We start from the raw sequence: 10624 nt of genomic DNA, 5'->3' as shown, positions 1-10624 counted from the left end.
GAGAGAGACAGTAGGGACAAACCACTTGCAGGTCTTTCACAAGGGCAAGCGCTGCAGCTGGGGTGCATCTCCAGAAGTGTGTGCCTCTGAGCCTGCTTCAAACTGGTATGGGGATGAGAGGAGGGCTCTCAGAAAGAAAGATTCTTGTATAGGAGAGACTGTGAAAAATGTAGCGGGTTCGCTTTTCCCTTCATAATAAACGCGTTGGTGATCTTATTTGCGTGAACCATTGAACTGACAAAGTACTCCTTTACTAAGAAAGTAGAAGAAGAAATTTGGGATGACATCTGAGTGTCTTCCACAGACAAGTGTCGGGGCACATCTTTCCCTGCCACAGCTGTGTTCCTCTGGCTCCAGCTGCAGCTTTGTTCCTTTCTCTTCACCTTCTGTTAGGGAAACAGGGACAGCCCCCATCCTAGCTCCTTCACCCTTGGAGGATCAGGCTTTCCTTCTCAGCCATATTTCTCCACCGGAAAGCCTTTACTCAGCCTTCCTCCAGAGCCCAGGGAGAGGAGTGGGCTTGGGGGCTGGATTCCCACAGATCTTGACTCCTTCGGTCCCCTTTGGGATGGGAGCCTTTGCCACCAGGGCACACAGCCGACTCCTCTTCAGCTTCCTCACCAAGAGCCCCATGGCCTCTTCTGCAAAGCTGTTCTCTGACCACTTGGCCCCTCTGGCTTTTTGCATGGGGCTTTTGGGTTTACTCCACCCCAATGTGCAGGACTCTGCCCCTGCCTTGGCTGGATTTCAGCATGCTCCTGAAAGTCCCATTCTGCAGCATGTCACGATCCCCCTCAATAGCGAATCCAGAATCTCAAGCAGCAGCTAACAGAGACCAGAGCTCTTGGGTCACTGGTAGATGGGCACTGAAGGATCCTCCCCTGGTTTAACCTAGAAGAGGCTCAAGAGAGAGTCTGTAACCTTGTCACAAAGGGATAAAATGATCCTCGGTCTCCTGTAAAGAGCAAACTCCTTGTGGGATATTGAATGGGGTTTGTGGGAATGTATAAAGCTTGTTTGGGGGTGTTTGAAGAGGACTGTAGGAGCACACCCAGATTATGCTAGGTGGTTCAGAAGGGCCAAAGGCGGGGAACTGGAGGGATCCAGGTCACTCAGAGAGGAGACAGCATGGGATACCGGAGAGGAGGGCCAATGAAAGGGACCAGCCCCATGTCAACAAGTTGCTGGGTTAGCCTGGCACCTGATTCCTGCCTTGCTTGAAGGTGGGTGTGACATCTGATTTTTCCCAGTCATCAGAAACCTCCCCGTCATCGTGATCTTTCCACCCTGTTGGAGAACAATCCCACCTTGACATCACTCAGCTTCCCTGGCAACCTTGAGTGCATCCCCTCTGCTCCCAGACACATGTGAGCCCAGTTTGCTTCTGTGCTCTCTACCTTGATGTTCCTCCATTGACCAGTGGGTCCCCATTTTCCTTCACCTGTTTTTTTTTCCCCAAAGTGCAAGAGCTTTTTTCTTTGTTCATTACTTCCCCCTTTAACAATTTTGACCTCTAGCTATGCTTCAGCTTTCCTAATGCCACACATGCCAAGACTTGGACAACGTCTCCATCCAGGGTAGAAAATCCATGTCTCTATCTTCCCTGAACTTCCTACCATGCATTGAGCAGCTGGTCTGTCAGCTCTCCTGGCCCCATGGCTTCCACTGCTGTCTCCCATGGGATCCTTGCAAGCAGAGCCTTGAACAACCCAAAGTCTCTTCTCCAGCGGGCGAGGGTTTGGGTGCATCCTACATGCCTCCTACCAACATCTTTCCCCATGCAGTGGTCACACTGCTCCCACACTTAGGCATCCTTGGGTGTTTATCTGAGGTCCAGGTCATGGCATCCATGGGTGGGACTAAAGAGAAAGGAGGCCCCTGTGTCCTAGTGGAGATCTTGTCCAGGGGTTGAGCTCTACAGGACCACATAAGGGGCAATGGGAAATGGCTCTTGCTGCTGCAGGAAATGCAATGGATTCAGCAGGACAGGGGGATACAAGCCCACCAGGCAGTGATGGGGACCACACAGTATGGTGGGTGCAACACCCCCGATCCCCACCCCGACCCAGGCCTGGGGTTAGGGGCCCAGGCATCTTGGCTCTGCTGGATGTCTCTCCAGTGTGCCCAGAAACCCCAACCCAAGGAAAAGAAATGCTGAGACATTTCACTGCTGAGAAGCAAAAGCTTGCTGAAGGCTTGGGAGCACTAGTGCAGGTGTCCCACCACCTGTGGAAGAGTCCAGGGAAGGTTCCAGAAGAAGAGACCTCACAGGCACCTAACACAGCCACCAGCCTGATCCTGGACTTCAGAAAGAAATGACTTCACAAACACAGATGCCAGTCATGAGCCTTCTGCTGGCCAGTCAAGTGCCCAAGCATCAGTGATGTCGTAAGCAACCTCTAGCAGCCGTCATGTTACATACTCAGGCAGAAGTGACCTCACAAGTACCAAGCCTAGTCACCAACCCTCGGCTGGCCTAAGTGGTACTCTGCAACACATGACTTGACACACCTACGAGCTTGCTCATGGTCTCTCAGGTTCTCAGGCAGCAGCACCCTCATAAGTGGCATTCAGGCCATATGTCTGCTGCTGGCCTGTCACAGACTCAGGCAGAAGTGACCTCACAAGCACCTAGCTCATCCATGAGACTGGTGCTGGCCTATCAGGCACTCAGGCAGCAGTGACCTCCAAATCAATGTCCAAGTGGTCCGCCTGCTTCTGGCCTATCAGACCTTCTGGCAGCACTGGCCGCAAAATTAACATCCAATCCAGGTGCCTGCTGCTGGCCTGTCCGGTACTCCTGAAGGAATGACCTCATAGGCACTGAACCCAGCCTTGAGCCTGGGGTTGGCCTGCCACCTGCAGAGACAGGGGTGAACTCCAAATGAGCATCCAAAGCATAAGCCAGCTGTGCAGGTACCTGAGACTACAGCAGCAGTGACCTCTCATGGTTTAAGCCCAGCTGGCAACTAAGCCCCACACAGCCGCTCACTCACTGCCCCCAGGTGGGATGGGGGAGAGAATCGGAAGAGTAAAAGTGAGAAAACTCATGGGTTGAGATAAAGACAGTTTAATAGGTGAAGCAAAAGCCGCACAGGCAAGCAAAGCAGAGCAAGGAATTCTTTCACCACTTCCCATCGGCAGGCAGGTGTTCAGCCATCTCCAGGAAAGCAGGGCTCCATCACGCATAGCGGTTACTTGGGAAGACAAACACCATCACTCCGAATGTCCCCCCCTTCCTTCTTCTTCCCCCAGCTTTATATGCTGAGCATGACATCATATGGTATCGAATATCCCTTTGGTCAGTTGGGGTCAGCTGTCCCAGCTGTGTCCCCTCCCAACTTCTTGTGCACCCCCAGCTTCCTCACTGGTGGGGTGGTGTGAGGAACAGAAAAGGCCTTGACTCTGTGTAAGCACTGCTCAGCAGTAAACTAAAACATCCCTGTGCTATCAACACTGTTTCCAGCACAAATCCAAAACACAGCCCCATACTAGCTGCTATGAAGAAAATTAACTCTACCCCAGCCAAAACCAGCACAGACCTCACATTCAACATGCCAGACATTGGGCTGCTGCTGGCCTACTGGGTTCTCAAGCAGAAGTGACTTTACCAGCAGCTACCCTAGACATAAAGCCTTTTGCTGGACTTTCATGTCCGCACAGAATCATGTAGATTGAAAAGGACCTTTGGAGATCATCTAGTACAATCCCCCTGCCTAAGGGGACTCAGCTAGAGCAGATTGCCCAGGACCGTGTCCAGGCTGGTTTTGAGTATCTCCATGAATGGACACTCCACAGCCTCTCCGGGCAGCCGGTGACAGCCTCATGCACCCGTGATGCAGAAATCCGTTTGCTTCAGTTCAGGTTGAATTTCCTGGTTTTGAAGGTTGGGGCCTAAACCATGTGCCCTGGGTGGGAAGGCTGAGGGACACGGGCTTCTTCAACCTGGTGAAACTCCTCCAGTGAGGGTCGTCATCCAAAAGGGATAAACTCACTGGAAACATTTTAGCGAGAAAGATGGGAAATGATAGATATAGACAGAATGAAGGAGTTGGCTGAAGAGATAGTTAGCCTACTGAAAGACAAGGGCAGGCTGCTAACTCCCTGAAGCTCAAAGCAGCACCTGGGTAGTCGAAGAGATCTGGCTGAGCAAGGAGTAAGGGGAGGGGAAAACTGGAGAGCAATGGAGGGGCATAGGTCCAGACTGCCTGCCGAGAAGATGCTTTTAGACCTGGCCATTTTGTCAGGACAGGTGGAAAGATTCAAGAGATTAAATACAGAGGATCATGGACAAAGTACTGGCAAAGCAAGTACGGGGCAAGTCAAGGTTTCTTCTCCTGCAATTAATACTCTTCCTGGAAATTCCCATTCTTACATGGTGGGAAAACATTGTCATTTTATAAAAAAATACTGAGTCGTCTCGGCTGGTGAAAAGGTGCTCTTTTGAAAAACTGCAAGCAGTTCCAGGCAGAGCTCAGTTGTCTCACCATGGACACTGAGGGACGCTTGTAGAGGTCCCAGTGTGTCTGAGGTGGTTCCCTATGGCTGGTCACTGTTACACAGGACAGGAGGTCTCCTGCAGGAGACCAGAGCCCCTTGAGAGCTGCTGACAGAGGCCAGGCAAAGGGTCCCAGGACACCTGCACTGGCACCAGCCATCTCTGTCCCTGTAACTTAAGACATCTCTGTCCCTGTAGCTACATCCCACCCCAGTTCTGGAAGTCCTCGTTTCTTTCCAGATAGCAATTAAAAAAAATGTTTGTGAAATCCCCCAAAGACTTGTATATCAAAACAAAACAAAGCTAAACTAGGAGGAAATAAACACAAAGAATCAAAAAAACCACTGAAAACTACTTTAAAAAAGGTCTTTCTTTAAGATCTTTCCTCATTTCTTCTTTGTTTCTTTTTTATTGGTATTTTCTAAACATTTCTATCACAATAAGGCCTGCAGCATAAAAAAAAAAGTTATCTCTATGTCTTGCAGAGTTCCGAGTGTGCTAAAAACCCTGCCCACCCAGGAGCATCCATGCCACTCCTCACTCTCTGCACAAAAAGAGTCACCCACCAAGGTGGCAGCCTCTCTCAGCTGACATGGTGGAGCAGGGTGACCAGCTTCAGTGAAACACCCTGGGTTTGGGTGGCCAGATTTGCAGTCATCTCAACACATGCCTTTTACATTGTTGAGTTAAAGGGGTCTCTGGATCACCTATGAACACTCCCTTTTCATTCCCTCCAGGGTAAATGAAGAGTGACGCCTTTTTAGGTGAAGAAAGGGAGGAGACTGATCTCCTCCAGCAACAGACACCTCAGTGCAGATGTCTGTGGCAAGTCAAGTTTTCTAGACTTCCCTTTCTAGTCAATGGAGAGAAAGAAGTTGTCTCGACTGACGTGCCTGGAGATACTTTTCCTGGTGACCAGCTAATGCTCCAGGAGGGCTCCCGTAGGTCCTGGGTCAGGTTTCCAAGCACCCTATGGGTACTTATCCACCCCAGGGCATCTCAGAGAGCAACAGCTGACAGATGTGGGCAAAGGAACTAATGGAATTAATTTTCTCCATCACCTTCCCAGGGACTGAGATGCAGCTGACCAGCCTCTAGTTCCCTGGATGCTCCTTCTTGCCCTGTTTGAAAATGGGTGCAATGTTTGCCTTTCTCCAGTCACCAGGGACCTCCCTGTTTGCCCGGGCATTTCAAAGATGACCAAGAGCAGCCTTGCAATGACACCAGCCAGCTCCCCCAGCACCCTTGGGCACATCTCCTCTGGTCCCACGGACCTGTGTTTGCCCAGCTGGCATAAATGTCCCCCCAGACACATCTTCCCCTGCCATGAGTGCAGCCTTGCCAGCACAGATGTCGGTAGGAGACTCAATGACCAGGGAGGTCTGGGGGCAGATCCTATCAGGAGAAGAGGATGGAAAAAACCCAGTGAGTTCAGCCTTTTCCAGGTCTTATCACTCAATGTCCTATCCTCTGAGCCATGAGACCACATTTTCCTCAGCTGACTCCTTGTGCTGCCCATGAACTGACAGAAGGCCTTCTGGTTGCTGTCCCCATCCCCACCACACCTGGGCCCTGTGTCCATCTTCCTCCTCGACAGCTTGCTCCCTCTTCCACCCCTGTGCAATGCCTTCTGCTGTTTGAACTCTTCAGCCAGAAGATCCCTGCTCATCCCCACCAGCCTCCAGCCAGGCCCTGCTCGACTCCCAGGCTAGCAGACAGATGTGCTTCTGGGCTTTCATGCTGTTGTCCCTGAAGATCCAAGAGGGCTCCATGGACCTTGGCTCTCCAGGATTGCGCCAAGCAGGTCTTGAACAAACTGAAATCCGCTCTCCTGTACCTCAAGGCTGTGATTCTTCTGTTTGTCTTTTTTCTCTGCCATGGTCACTGCAGCCATGGCTGCCCTCAGCATTGACATCCTCATCCAGTTCTGCCTGGTTTGTGAGTAACAAAGTCCAGCCCTAGTCGGTCATCGACTGCCTGTGTCAAAAAAGAGCGGGGTGAGGCAGGTGAAAGGGACCTGTCTGTGTGCTGGCTCTGAGGACACCTCTGTTACAGCCACCCAACCTGCTGCAGCAGGCAGGAGGACAGGCCACGCTCATGGACGCCCTGCTCAGCCCCATCTCCTCCGGAGCAGACCTGACAGCAAGCAGCACGTACCTCCTTGCCCAGGTCTCCTTGAGTCCCACGTTCTGCCCCTGATGCCCAGACACAACACGGGGATCACCCGCAGGCTTGCTTTGGCCGCTCCACCTTCCCCAAAGTTGCACTTGATGTATTATAACCAGGCAGAAGGTTTTTCATAGCGTGCTGCAAGAGTCCGTAGTGCATGCACGGAGGTACAGTTTGAAGGTGGGTGGGTGTGCACAACAGAGCAGAGCTTTCTGGGACAGCACTAGCATCCTGCAGAGGTAATTGACCCTTTCTTTGCTTTATCCCTCCTTTCAGAAGGTCCCCTTGGGCCAAAGTAGGCTCAGAAGCAGATCTGGGAATTCAGCTTGGATGGGGTTCACCTGGAAAGAAGAGCCCAGGAGGGAGCTAATACCCAAGCTGTGTGGGGGCTGACCAGGTTCCTGGAGGCCAAGACAATGAAGGAAGCAAGTGATTTAAAAGTGCTGGGAGGAAAAATTACACTGAAGAAGGGTCAAGACTCCCTGTCAGCTGTAAGAGGAGCTTGTACAAGGAAGAGTGGAAAGACGCCCAAACAGCTGTTGGCTAAACAGGGAGAGCCAAATCCCAGGTGGAGTCCATGGGATGTGGGAATGCACCAGAAGAAGAAGCTCCTTGCTGTCCATGAACACCGGGAATGCTTTTAATAGTCACAGGTGGCATTCAGCTTCCCTGATGCCCAAAACTGACATGTAGGAGCTTCAGGGTCCAGACGATGGCCTTTGAGGTGGTTAAAGAAGGATGCAATGAGCTTCAGGGGCGATGTAGAGCCACCTGAGGCAGTGCCTCCCTTGCAGTCAGTGGGGTGGATGTTCACCTGACTTGTCTTTGCTGGTCACATAAAACACAGGAGGTTTTGTGCCCCATAAACACCTGCTGTCTCATCTGCTGATACGATACCGGACAAGAGATGCTAAGAGCATTGAGGTTCAGAATAGACCTTGGGAGGTCTATAGAAAACCACTCTGCTCAAAGCGGGGTCAGGTGTAGGTTAGACCTGGTTTCTCAGGGCTTGGACCATCTGAGTCTTGAAAACCTGCAAGGACAGAGGACTTCACAGTCTCTCAGGGTGGCCAGTGCTTGCCTCATGGTGAAAAAGGTGAGTCCCCCGCTTGCTGTGAGGTGCCCCTCAGCCATCCCTTCTCCAGGCTGAACAACACCAGCTTCATCAGCCTTTCCTCACAGGGTAAATGATCCCACCCCCGGACCATCTTCGGGGCCCTTCGCTAAACCCACTCCAGCTTGCCGGCCCCTTTGCAGTCCTGGGGTTCCCAAAACCGGACACAGTGGTCTGGATGTGGTCTCACAAGTGCCAAACAGAGGAGGGGAGTCCCTCCCCTCCATCTTCTGGCCATGCTCCTGGTCACACAGCCCAGGGCCCTGCTGGCCTCCCTTGCTCTCAGGGCACGTGGCTGCCTCCTGTCCAGCTCCCTGCCCACTGAGACCCTTCCCCCAGAGCTGGTCCCCAGCCAGGCAGCCCCCACCCTGTGCCATCGCCAGGCTGAGTCCCCTGCAGGGGCAGAAACTGGCACTTGTCCTTGTGGGTTTTCGTGAGGTTCCTGCCAATACGTGCTCTCCTCCTCCTTGAGCTCTTTCGCTGAGCAGAGCCCTGGGAGACCTTTTTACCAACGTCTAAGGCACTGAAGGCATTGAGTCCCTCAGCCCCGTCTGGGTCTGCTGGTATGACACCCCCCACATCATTCATCTTCCCTGTTCAGCCTTTTACTGCAAACACAGGGACTGAAGCTCTCCATTTTGCTCTCGATGCTGCCTGCACTCCCCATCAGCTCCAGCTGAGCTTTGGCTTTCCTAAACACATGTCCACATGCTCAGGCCACATTTCTAAATTCCTCCTTCCTAGCCTGTCCCTGCTTCCACCTCCTAATCTTTGTGTGGTGGCTCCCATCCCTGCACCAGCGCAGCCCAACTGCCCAACACGTGCTCCCAGGGCCCCCATCATCAGACGCTGCACAGGATGGTGTATGTATGGGGTGGGGAAACATCCTCCACCACAAATCCCCACGCCAGACCTCCATGTCCATCCTCACGAGCTCTCCTTCTTTTGTAGCCCACCAGTGCCCAGCCCCGGACAAGACCCTGCCGTGTCCCATACAAGGGCTCCCAGACAGCCCTGCTCTGGGGTCTGCCAAGGTCTGGGCAAGGCAGGAGGCTGGGGCAGGGCTGGCCGTTTCCCGAACACAGGCACCAAGACCAACAGCAGGAAGGAGATGGCCACAGAGCAAAACCACCAATAACTGGGTGAGTGACCAGTGCTGGAAATGGCCGATGGGAGAGGCTGGGGCGTGAGGAATGCCCTGGAGCACCTTCTCAGTCCCTCCATGCCACCAAGGGCACAGACCAGGCTCCTTTCTCCTGCACCTGCATGTCTTGGCTCCCTACCAGGAGATCGGGCTCTGCACCACACACCCACTGGAGCATGTCCCCGCCCTGCATGGTCAAATGTCTAAGAAAATACTGGTGCTGTCATCTCCTGGGCACTTTCCAGCCCAGCCCAGCCCCTCCCCACCTCTTCCCACCTCCCTTGCCTGCTCCCCAGCCCAGTCTGGGCTGGCCCCACAGCAGTGCCCACCACAGGGTGCTGCAGAGCTCTGGGCATTAAGCCCACAGCCCCAGCCCCTCTGAAGGGCACAGCAGCTGCTGGGGGGCAGAGGGGGGTCTCAGCCTCCCCATCAGCCCCCGGGCTGGAGGCTCACCATGGCATGAGGAAATGGAGGTTAATGAAACTGCAGGACTCCTGCTCTCAAGTCCAGAAGATCCCCCCACAGCCTAACCGTGCCCTCCGGTGTCAGCCCCTCTCCCCATGCCAGCACAGGAGTCCTGGCCAGGGGAGAGAGCACCCTGCCCTGAGTGGGTGCCTGCAGAAAGAGGTTTCTCTTTCTCACTGGTTCCTTCCGTCAAGTCCAGAAATGCTCCCTTGCTCTTCTCCAGAGTTATCCCTGCTCTCCAGAGAGCCTTTCCCCAGGTGAGCACGTCTGCGCTGGCCTGGCTGGCTGTTCCTGGTTCCCACCCCATGCTCCCTGCAGGGCCCCAAGCTGGCAGTGCTGCTCTGCAGAGTGAGGGGGCTGTGGTGCCCTGGGGCCATGGGGTGACCCTGCACTGGCCATGCTGCTCAGGGTGGGAAGCAGAGCCAGCCGGAGGAGGTCACTGCTTCTGAGCCCCTTTCCATCTTCCCTGTCATCTCAGTAGCCAAGGACAGTGCTTGGTAGGACAATGGGGCGTCTCCAATGGCACTAAGGGCAGGGGAGGGCTGCACTAGATCCAGCCCACAGGCTTTCCATGAGAGTGTGAAGAACCACTGTCTAGTCGCACATCCCTTTGCCTTCTGGCTCCTCACAGCCTCTCCTGGCATTGCAGAGCCCTTGTCAACCTATGGTCTCCTCAGGTTCACATTTCCTCTGCGAGACTCCTCCTTGGATTGTCACTCGTTCTATGAGGTGCCACTCACTGCCCACCCAGACTCACACACTGTCCCTGGAGATGCCCTGACTTCTCCTGGCAGCTCCCAGTTCCTCTCCAGGATGGCATCTGCTATCAGCCCCACTGCAGGTGGGACAGTGCCTGGCAGATAAGTCAAAGACCCGTTGCTGTCTGAGTTGACATGTGCAACCAAGAAGGGAGGTCTTCATCCAGCCCTTGGTCACAAACAGATCCCCCTGGCACTCTGAGCTTGTCCCTCAGAATCCATCAAGAACCCAGAAGAGCCAAAGTCCTTTTGAGAGAGCAGCTTCTTGGGTCTATTCCTGACACCAGATTTGGAAGGGCTGGCCAGCCTTCTGGCCCTGTCCTCAGGAGCCCTTTTGGTTATGGTGGTGCTAGAAGAGAGGCCAGCTCTGACACAATGGTTCCCATGGCCCACCCGTGCCTTCAGCCACAGGGATGACCCTGTAGAAACAAAAGGACTGTCACAAGTTATACAAGACCTTAGGGATGACACAAAGG

This window comes from Gavia stellata, chromosome 34 (genome assembly GCF_030936135.1).
Source record: "Gavia stellata isolate bGavSte3 chromosome 34, bGavSte3.hap2, whole genome shotgun sequence".
Taxonomy (NCBI): domain Eukaryota; kingdom Metazoa; phylum Chordata; class Aves; order Gaviiformes; family Gaviidae; genus Gavia; species Gavia stellata.
The sequence above is the reverse complement of the archived record's forward strand: the minus strand, read 5'-3'. Positions refer to the sequence as shown.